Genomic DNA, 12,004 nt, shown 5'->3' with positions numbered 1-12,004 from the left:
GGAATCAAGTCAACCATGGAGGACCGTTTTTTATGTAGCCCCCACTCCGCCAGGCTTGTAATTCCACGATGTTTTTGTTTTTTGTTTTTTATAAATGTTTTTTTATACTCCGCCAATATTAATAAAAACCATAAAAAAATGAATAGTAAAAATGTTTTTCGTTTTTCTTTTATCTTAGTTTTAAAAATACTTAAAATCAAGGCGTCTAGACCAGAATACCCCCTTAAGTTCAGCAACCCATATTTCTATTGCACTAATTGATGGCGAAAAGTCCTTATACATTTTCAACATTCGTTCATAAATTTTCTTTGCTTTTACACCTCCTAAAAATAAAAACTCAATCCCTGCACGATACTTGATTTTTTTCCCGGGTAGAAAATACTATGACACGTCGGCACTAAATGGCTTGTAAACAAAGAATGAATTGACAGATTGAAATGAAAATTCACATATGTTCATATGAAAAGTGTAGCAACTTACAAAAAAAAAGTATGCTAGTAGCAACTGTCCCCTAATAGAACCACAAAACTTATTGAACATCCTAGTATATTTTCTCAATTCATAGATAGCCCGCCCATACGGAGGGACCCTTTATAATCCTCATAGAAATCCTTGACCTCTTAATGGTAAATTGCTATGCAAATTACCTACATATGTACTGCCCCTAAGAGTTATCCGAAAGGTTAAACGCACACGTAAACATTTCATATGGTAATCCACTGTTTGGCGGTTAGCCACTATTTGCATAATTACAAAGTAAATATGTGGCGCAAGAATAAAACAGGCCTACGATCCCAAAGCAACATAGCAACAACGAAAGTCAAATTAAGCGTTAAACAGCAACAACACACTACAAGCAACAACAACAAAAATCTACATGTATAAAATTATTTCTGTTTGCTCATGAAAACAATTAGTTGCCACATAAAAGAGTAATATCCCGTAATCGAAAGCCATAGTGCGCGAAACATTCAATTTTACGCCATTCCACCAGAATGCTTTGGCATATGATAGGCATATCAAAATATTTATTTGATTATGAAAATGCAAATCATCATAATGCGAATTTGCATTAATCAAATGCAAAGCTTGCGGTTGGAGTTTAAGGGAATGCAGGCATGTGAAAACACATCTAATTTTAATACGGTCATGAATATGTACATATGTATGTGTGGAGCAGCATGTGCATACATAAAAAAGAGATTGTGAAGAAGAAGGTAAATCATGCGAAAATTATGGAAATTACTTCATGACACTGAACATATCGAAACAATACACGAATGCAAGCGAAACCGAAGTGTGAGAACTGCTCGGCTGAGTAGTTAAGAGCGGGAGCAGGTAAGTGAGTAAATACCCTGTAGGTTATTTACACGAATTGGGGAAACAAATTTTTGGTGCTAATCCAACATCACTTAGCCATATGAGAACCATTTCGCCAGTACCCCTGCGCTCCTGAGTAGAATCAAACATAGAACAACTGGAATACCAGGCATGTTGACTATTGCCCAGCTTAATGCGCAGAGAGAACAGTTTAAGGTCTCATAGATAAAATTTTCGAATTTAATACTGGTTATAAACTATCGAAAGCCAAAACAAAGTGTTTTACAGTAAGAATAAACTATGAGCGCTAAGAGCTCCTCGCAAAATTTAACATTTTGTGTAGACTTTTGGAGGTCAGCCCAAAACATCAAAGAAAAGGTTGAATGATAAGAAGGAGCTCAACAGCACTATGACTATGGTTATACCTCTTCGTGCATTTCAGGATTGTTGCAAAATGTTTTCATGCACCCTTGCAGCAAAAATAATAAAGATTTTCATGCTATTTACGTTTTATAGACCGAGGCTTTGCATCAGGAAAAAATTAAGCCCATCACAATTTTTACTTGTTAAAGACTACCTGTGATGAATGCCGTGTAGAAGGTTGAACGTAGACTTAGGAGAAAAAGGGATCAGTTTAAGGGGGTATTTAGGTCTTAGAAGTTTGAAAAAATCGATTTTTTTTTTTTCAAAATTCGATAGTTTAAGTATTCAAAAATATCTCCATAAAAGGATTTTTCAAAATTCGAATTATTTTCAAAGTAACAACTATTTTAGTGACGCGACAGCTTGACTGGTTTGAGCGGCCGGCGAAATTTAAACGTGTTTTTCTCGAAACTACTACTTTCGATACGGTCGGCACGATACCTCAAGTTCTAATCAACCGATTTGCTTGAAGTTTATCATGAATATTCTGTAAATATATCTCTACCGGATGACGCACGAAAAACTGGAAATTTCAATTTTTTAATATGTGTAAACAATTCGAGAAAGCTTAAAAATTAGGTAAAAATCGACCTGAATTTTTGAGTGGTCGCCATTTAATGAAAAAAATGTGTTTCCCTTTTTTTCTGCGTCATACGATAATGACATTCATATTAATTAAGAATTCGTCATCTTTTTTTGTTCAGATGACCACAAGGGTAGAAGTCCTGACGCCTTTGTGCGCCTTAATATATAAATAAACAAATGATAAAAAAATGGATAGTAAAGACATCAATAGCTTTTTTTATTCACCGTCAAAAAATGCTTGGAGTTCGGGCCTCTAGACTAGAATACCCCCTTAATACCTCTTACGTTCTTCTAATACTGTAAAATCAATTTTTAGTGATGATTTCGACCTTACCTGAAGGACCTTTCGACCAACAACGAAGGAACAGAACCGTGTTAAGAATTTAAACAATTACAGTAGCGGTCAAAATAATAGCAGCACAACATATTGCAAAGTTTTGAGTATTTAATGTTTTCTTTATATTTTTTTTATAAAAATATATTTCATGCTGCAACAAAAATTATAATTCTTAGACTTTCAAACTTTGTACAAGACTTTTAACAAATTTTGGTTGCCGGTGTAGAACACTGTTTTCCATTAACAAAAATTTCGAATGATGAAATGAATAATGAATAATGAATTATATGGAAGCAAATGTACAAACCGTCAACAAAAAAAAAAGCAACAACAAAAAAAGAAAAATCTACGCACACTTTGAGTACAGTTGAGTGAGTGAATAGTAAATCGGCTAGAAAATTGTAAAATCAGAATTTTTTTAAGTTTCTTATAAAAAAATTAAATAAAAAACAAATTAAATTAAAAAAAAATTTATTAAAAATTTGAAAATTTTATGAGCATTTTTTGAAATCTGTTTAAATATTGTAGAAGTTTTTGTTGAATTAAAAAAAAAATTAGATAAATAAAAAATGCAAATAAGAAAATAAATAAAAAATACAATTAAAAAAGCATTTGAGCTAATATTGGCAACAAATATAGGCAAGTAAATTGGCTACAAAACTGCGAAATCAGAATTTGTTTAAGTTTCTGATTTACAAATTTGAAGATTTTATGAAAATTTTGTGAAATTTGTAGAAATTTTATACAAAGCTCAAAACTTTGCGATACATAGTTTTTGTTGTATTTAAAAAAGTATATAAAAAAATGTAAATAAAAAAAATAAGAAAAATTTGTATAAAAAAAGAAGAAAAAAAAAGAAAAATTTAAATAAAAAAATAAGAAGAAGAAAATATAAAATAATAAAAAACATTAAAAAAAATTATCAAAAGTCCACTTTAATTTGGGGCAATATTATATTAGCAAGTAAATTTGCTAGAAAACTGAGAAGTCACAATTTGTTTAAGCTTCTGACTTAAAAATTTTAAAATTTAATGAAATTTTTTTTACAATTTGCTTAAATTTTATACAAAGTTCGAAATTTTGAAATATATATTGTAGTTTTTATTGTATTACAAACAAAAAACAAAAAAAAAAATAGAAATAAAAATATAAAAAATAAGGAAATAAAAACTAGAAATAAAAAAGCAAATAGTCGAAACTTTGGAATATGTTCCACTGCCATTCTTTTGACCGCCACTGTATAGTTATTTGCACTTGCCCTAGCTACTTTTATCCCTACCACTACGATTTCTTATCATATTGCAAAAATTATAGGCACAAAAATGCAGAGTTATAAACAATCTACTACAGTGAAACCGGCCTTGGGCGGACAATCACTGTCAGTCAGCTTTTGCCCGTCCACGAAAGCTGTCCACTCAAAAGAGGGTATATTCTGCCGATATATAAGATTTGGTATAGAAAAAATGTGCGCTCAAGGGAAGTGTACAGCTAATGAGGTATCCATTAGGGGAGGTTTCATTGTATTTTTTTATAAAAATATAATTCAGACTACAACAAAAATCATATAATGCAAAGTTTCAAACGTTGTATAACATTTTTCCAAATTTCATAAAAAAATTTCAACATTTTTCTAGAATTTTTATAATTTTTTCGGTATCTAATTTACAGCGCAATGAATTTTAGGGTAACAAAAATACAATTGATTTTTGACAATTTTTTTCCCCGACGTATCACGCTTATTCTTCCCACACAGTATATGCTCAAATTATTTGTATTGAAAATGGTAGTGTTTAAACCACATAAAAATATCGAAAAAAGGATATGGCGGCGAACCAAAAAACTCAATTAAAATTAGCGTAAAGAAGCTCGATCTGTGGTGACTAAGAGCGTCATTCGTAAGCACATTGGTCGGTGCATACATATGTAACTAAAATGGCACATCGCCAGTAGAGGGTTAAACAAGAAATCAGGCACTTTTAGTTCGTAAAAGAGAAGAAATTAAATACAGGAAAATAATTAATATAGTTTAACATAAACTGAAGAAAAATGATTTTCTGATGGCTAAAGAGGCAACTTTTTCAGTGATTATAAGCATGCCTGCTATATAAGTGTGTGTATGTACGTGCGTGGAAGTGAGAAAGCAATAATTTTGCACTTTTTTCTTATTCTTCCTTTCGAATTTTCTCTCTTTTCACACTTGGCTGCAAAATGTCTTTCGTTATTTCAATTAAGTTGAGTGATAGTACAGTACAGATGGTAAGAAAATTCAATTTGTCTCGACGCTTATTTGCATTTTAATTACAACATACAAGCATACATATGTAGCGCTCTTATAATAATCACTTCAATCACTTACACGATATAACTACATACAGCACTTTCTCCTCACAAGCACACACATGTGGCGAGGTGTGTTATAGCTTAGGAATATTGTTAAGCATAAGAATATTGTTTTTTTTTTGTTTTTTGTTTTGTAAGTGCATTTCATCGACAGCAAGAGGCTGCTGTCTGATGGATGAGCACAAGTGTAAACATCTCTCAACAAATACATAAATACATGCACACATATGCTTTCATACAAACATTGCAGTTGATAGAATGCGACAACTCAAGCAAGCATATGTCTTCATAGAGCTTAAGAGCACCACAAATTTACATGCACGTATACTCGTATCACAAGGCACGTAAGTATTGACAATTCGTATAGTACTCGTAATTTTTCATTTGTGCACTCGTTTAGCATGAGCAACACTTTGTCAACAGCATTAAGAATACAACCTCCTGCATTAATGAGAGTGCATAGATAAAAAACAATAGCTGTTGGAAAAAATGTCACCTGCAATCATATTTATTAACAATGATACTAAAAAGCAGTGAGGCAGCAGAAAAAATTGAAAGCAAATGTTCCAGGGAAAAAAACTTTGAAATGATTTGCCTAAGCTGTTCTGCGAAATACGCAATGGGTATTGCTAAAAGTTTGCAGCACGCACAGCAGCTGATAATTGAATGACAGAGATGCTATGTATGTATGTATGTATGCATATTCGCAAGAAGTAAGGTGTGAAAAAGCAATGAAATGCGAAGTTGTGAGTAAATGTAGTGGAGTGAGTAGATGAAATATTCTTAGTAATCAAATACTTTGAATACTTTTAGTCAATTTCTAAATCAGTGACCCTCTTTGTTTCTTTGACTAAGACCAATTTTTTAACTGCGAAATATAGTACATTAATATTTTTTTTATAAAATTGTTTTTTTTTTTATAAAGATTTTTTAACAAACATTTTTTTTTTATTTTTTTCTATATTTTTTTTTTAGTTTTTATAAAAATAATGGACTATATCACATTTCCACAAAATTACAATAAAAAAAAAATCAACAAATTTTATAATATTAAGGAGCGCCCGAGCGCCTTTTGTTAATTGTTGAATAACTCGAAAAGTATTTGTAGGATTCACTTCAAGTTTTCATACAATATTTTTAAGATATTATATTTTAAGAAACTGCAAAAAACATCAAATTTTTTGAAAATTTTGACTACCCCTTTAAGCAAGTCTTTGTTTGCTTTTATTTAAAAAAGTGTTTTTCCTATGAATTTGTTCTCATACATTTTTTTTAATGTTTTTAATACAAACATTTTTTTTATGAGTTTGCTTTAAGACATTTATTGTTTCAATTTTTTTATTAAAAATTTGTTTTTATAAAATTTTTTTTACAAAATGTTTTTATAAATTTTTTTTTACCCAAATTTATTTTATATAAAAGTTTTTCAACAAATGTCTTTTTAAATTGTTTTTAATAAATTTTTTTTAGTTTTTATAAAAATAATGCACTATACTTTTATTATATACAACACAAAGTTTCAAACTTTACACAAAATTACAATAATAAAAGTCTACAAATTTTTATAATATTAAGCATGTTTTTGTTTGCTTTTATTTCAAAAACAGTTTTGTTCTATGAATTTGTTTTCATAATTTTTTTATACAAATTATTTTTGTTTAAATTTTTTTTCTAGGTTTTTTATACAAATTATTTTTGTATGCATTTTTTTCTATGAATTTGTTTTCACAATTTTTTTTTTAATTCTTTTTTAATTTTTTTTTAAATTTTTTTTTTATAAAATGTTTTTTACCAAATTGTTTTTTTATAAACATTTTTTATACATTTTTGTAAAATTTTGTTTTTAAATAAAATTTTCTTTATAATAAAATAATTTTTATTTATGATATTTTTTCTATAACTTTTTTTACAGTCCATACTACATGCAACACATGATCGGCCACAGCAGCCGAATGGGTTGATGCGTGACTACCATTTGGTAGGTTCGAATCTCCGTGCATGAATATCAAATATGTAATAGAAACAGTTTCTTATAAAAGCGGTCGCCCCTCGGCAGGCAATGGCGAACTTACCGAGTGTATTTCTGCCATGCAAAAACTCCTCATAAAAACAATTTGCCCCCATTTGTAGAGCAATATCAAGACGCACGCCAGAAATAGCAGGAGGTTCTCGGCCAAACACCTAACAGAAGTGTAGGTGCCAATGATTTACTTTTTTTAATCCCTACCATATACCATACAAAGTTCTAGACTTTGTACGAAATTAAAAAAAAGTATACCAATTTTTATAAAATTAAGTAAGTCTTTCTTTGTTTTTTTTTTTTCAATAAGAGTGGTGTTTTCTAAGAATGTGTTTTAAACGCCTTTAAAATTTTTGTTTTTTTAATTTTTTGCCCTTTTTATTTAGTTTTTTTATTTATTTTTATTGAAATTAAAAGTTTTAATATATTATTTTATAAATTTTTTTTTTAATTTTTTAAATGACATTAAATTTTTAAATTTATTTTTTTATAAGGTTTTTTTTAATAAAATTTAATTTTTTAATATTTTTTTTTTTTACAGTTTTTTTAGTTTTTTTAATGAAATAAAATTTTTTAATATATATTTTTTTTTAAATTTTTTTTTAGTGTTTTTAATAAAATTAAATTTTTTAATGTCTGTTTTTATAAAGGCGTTTTTTCAGTTTTTTTTATGAAATTAAATTTTTGTTATATTTTTTATAAAGTTTTTTTTTAGATTTTTTAATAAAATTAAATTTTTTAATATATTTTTTTTAATTTTTTTTTTTTATTTTTTTAATAAAATTAAACTTTTTAATACAATTTTTTTCTATATCGTTTTTTGTGTTTATAAACTGTGCCCAGACGCTGTCTCAAAGAGCTGACATACCCTTTACCGTTACATATATTGTAAATCACCAATTTCAAAGTTTACTGCAAGATTTTCTGATAAGTAACATTAAAAGCTTCAACAAAGGCGATAAGTAATACAAAAAGACTGCCCATAAAACTGTATTCATTTAAGAAGAAAAAGAGTGATCATAAAAAAAATCGACCTAAAATTTGTCTACAAAGAAGATAAGCATGCACTTTGTCGTTGCCATTTTCTGCAGAGTGAGAGAGAACATAAAACATACAAGCCTTTTAGCGAGCACTGTGCGAAATAATAATGACGCTGGCACCAAGGGAAGGTGCCGATGACAGCAAGAGCAACATCCGCAGGAAAACAGGATGCAAACAAAGGAATACCGATGCGAATGGAATGAAGACAAACACATATTAGGAGTATGTTTGTATGCGCGTGTATGTGTGTATGGGTGTATGAGTGTAATTTACATAACAGAAAATAGAAAAGAGAATAAATAAATAAAAATAAAGGGCCAACACAATGCAGCACCAACAGCCAACTACATAGCAAGAAACAACCACTACAACAACAACAAAATACCACGACTATATGCTAATAGCAACGCATGAAACCACTTAAAAGCTACGCCAATAATGGCATCTACACAGCAGCAGCAGTCGACGTCAACAACCACAACGACAATGACAAGCACAACGACAAGAACAACTATGCCAAGAGCAGCAGCATAACTGCTTGAGAGGCGCATGTAATGCAGCTGGAACTGGTGGCTGGTGGCTGGTGGTTGGCGGTTGACGGTTGGTGCTTAACGGTTGGAAGGCTCCGACAACCAAATGCCACGAGCACTCGAATAGAGACACTCGAAGCGACTTGGAACGCTCTGAATGACGTTTGCACCGTTTGGCAATTACGCTGACAATTGCCTTGTGCATTTAAGTGGCGCGCGCAATGGCGTCAACAACGGGAGCAATGACAGTGTTAACAGCAGTAACGATACAACAACAACAACAAACAACTACAATAAAAGCTATAACTATCACTGAAGGGCTGTGCGATGCTGAAACTATAACCTGCGTTGTATAACATTTTTACTGCGCACAAAAAAGCAAACACGCACGCACACATCCATGTGACGATGTGACGATGTAAAAATGTAAGAACAAAAGCAGAAGCAAGCGCTGGAGGACGAGGAGGAGATAGAGACGAGAGGTTGTTAAGTGCTCGTGTGACATCAACAAATAGAACGTGATCGAAAATTGACAGGCAACGGTGTTGTAATAAAATGACAACTTAAAAACAAGCTAAAGTAGGAGTAGAGCTCGAAGGATGCGACGAACAAAAATAGTGGAAAAATGTGAAAAATAGTGAAAGAAGCATGGCAGATGTAACACTCCCTCCTCAGGTATAAAAGGATAGTAGTATAAAAAAAGTAAAAAAAGAAGAGCGAGAGAAAGTATTTTAAATGCAATAAAATTTACTCAAGGTGGCACAAAATTAGTCATCCAATTTGGAGTTTCAATGACTTTAAAACAAAATAACTACATATACACTCATAAACCAAAACTGTAGTAGTTATAAGAGGAACTAAATATCGGAATAGAAAAAATGATTTCGAGTAATGGACATCTTTATTTTACCTTTTACGTGCTCCATTGCTTCCCTGTTTGTGTACTGCAGCTGCCTAATTCACAAGTGTCAATTATGTTTGACGTAGGACGCCATTTGGAACAATTATAAGTCTTCCTATAGGGTGATTAATTTTGTGCCACCTTGTACATATTTAGTTGAGTGGTGTTTTTATATTTTCTTCACTTTACAACGGTTTGTTTGCTGTTTGGCAAAGAGTAAGTATTCTTTCGATGGAACTCTTTCTGCTCTACAAAACCATCTTAATTGTATTAAGTACGCAACTAAGTTCTTGTTGTTTGTCAACAGACGGCGCCAGCAGTGTGTGCTAGTCGACTCTAACATAACCTAAACGTCATAAACCAAGCTTAGACATATTGTAAACAAACTGCTTAGACACATTAGTGATTTTGTTTTGGTGTCATAAACATCCTTTTGGTTTTGTGAAAATGTCTGATTTTGTGCCGAATAATCGTCGTTTGCGGGAAGTGTTGATTTTCCTCTTTCATTCGACAAAACGGCGGCTGAAGCGCATCGAGAGCTACAAAAAGTTTATGGAGATGCTGCTTTAAGTGAAGCAACGTGCCAAGATTGGTTCCGTCGGCGGTGATTTTAATGTTGAGGACCGTCCGCGTGAAGGAAGGCCAAAAACCTTCAAAGACGCTGAATTGGAGGCATTGCTCAATGAGGATCCGTGTGAAACGCATGAAGCGCTTGCTTCAGTATTAGGAGTTACCCGCCAATCCCTTTCCAAGCGATTGCATGCTTTGGGAATGATTCAGAAACAGGGGACTTGGGTTCCTTATGAGTTAAAACCAAGGGATGTTGAACGTCGGTTTTTCGCCTGTGAACAACTGATCCAGCGGCAAAAAAGGAAGGGTGTTCTTCATCGCATCGTGGCGGGTGATAAATAATGGATTCTTTACAGCAATCCAAAGAAAAGAAAGTCATGGGGACTACCCGGTCATGCTTCTACGCCGTCGCCTTGGCCAAATATTCATGCTGCTATGTATTTGGTGGGACCAAGTTGCTGATATTTATTATGAGCTGTTAAAACCAAGCGAAACCATCACTGCATCACTGGGGACCGGAGTACTGCGTGAGAAGCGGCCACAATACATGGAGAGGCATGAAAAAGTGATTCTACAGCATGACAACGCTCGGTCTCACGTTGCTAAACCCGTTAAAACCTAGCTGGAAACACTGAAATGGGAAATCCTACCCCTCCCGCCATATTCTCCAGATTTTGCGCCGTTCGATTATCACCTGTTCCGATCGATGGCACATGGTCTAGCTGACCAGCAGTTTCATTCATATGAAGACATCAAGAAATGGCTTGATCCGTGGATAGCCTCAAAAGATGAACAGTTTTACCGCGACGGTATACGAGATCTGCCAGAAAGATGGGGAAAGGGAGTAGCCAGCGATGGGCAATACTTTCAATGATTCACATGTAACCATTTTTTCAAAATAAAGTTGTATTTTCATCAAAAAACAGCGAGAACTTAGTTGCGCACCTAATATTTTTGAGTTATCTATTTTTTTATTACTTTTGAGGCTTTTTAATGGAAAACCCAGGAGGCAAAAATCAACATTTTCGACATCTGCTCTTCCTTGCTTTGCATCGAGGTCAAAAAGCTGCCGCAGTAGCCCCGGATATTTGCAACGTGTATGGTGAAGGGGTCATAGGAGAGTCTTCAGCACGAAAATGGTTTGCAAAGTTCAAAAATGGCGACTTTGACGTCGATGACACATCTCGCAGCGAAAGGCTTTCTGAATTCGATGAAGAATGTCTCAAATCACATTTGAAGGAGAACACTGCCCAAACTAGTCATGAATTGGTGGAAAAAAGGAACTGCGATCATAAAACGATTCTCAATCACCTTGACTCAATGGGATTTACCGAAAAATTGGGAACCTTGGTGCCTCAGGAGCTCAACGAAAAAAACAAGGAAAGTTGCTCTCAAATTGCTTCTCAGCATCGCGGCCACCATCGAGCAATACGCGGTCATAAACAGCGCTTTTGGACCGAATCGTCACGGGAGATGAGAAACGGTGCCTATGCATCAATATGAAGGAAATAAATGAGTGGGTGGCTCCAGGAAATATACCGAAGTCGAGAGTCAAGCCGGGTCTTCATCCAAAGAAGATCATGATATGGGTTTGGTGGGTCGGCGAGGGCATGGTGCACTGGGAAATGCTCGAAAAGAATACCACGGTCAACAATGAGCTTTACATTGCCTAGTTACACCGCGTGAATCACACTATTCGACTGAAAATACCTGATCGACATGACCAAACCATACTCCTTCATAACTAGGCCAGCGCCATGTTGCACAAGTCGTCGAAGCCGCACTCCAAGAGCTCGAATGGGAGGTTTCTCAGCATCCGCAAAATATTCATTTAGCATCCCCCAAAGATCCTTTAGCATCCGCTCCTTTAGCAACTGGCTCAAGACTTCTTTTATACCAGACCAGTCGATTTTTTTCGGAAGGGGATCAACAAATTA

Source organism: Anastrepha ludens, chromosome 3 (assembly GCF_028408465.1).
Source record: "Anastrepha ludens isolate Willacy chromosome 3, idAnaLude1.1, whole genome shotgun sequence".
NCBI lineage: Eukaryota > Metazoa > Arthropoda > Insecta > Diptera > Tephritidae > Anastrepha > Anastrepha ludens.
Note: the sequence above shows the minus strand (reverse complement) of the source record.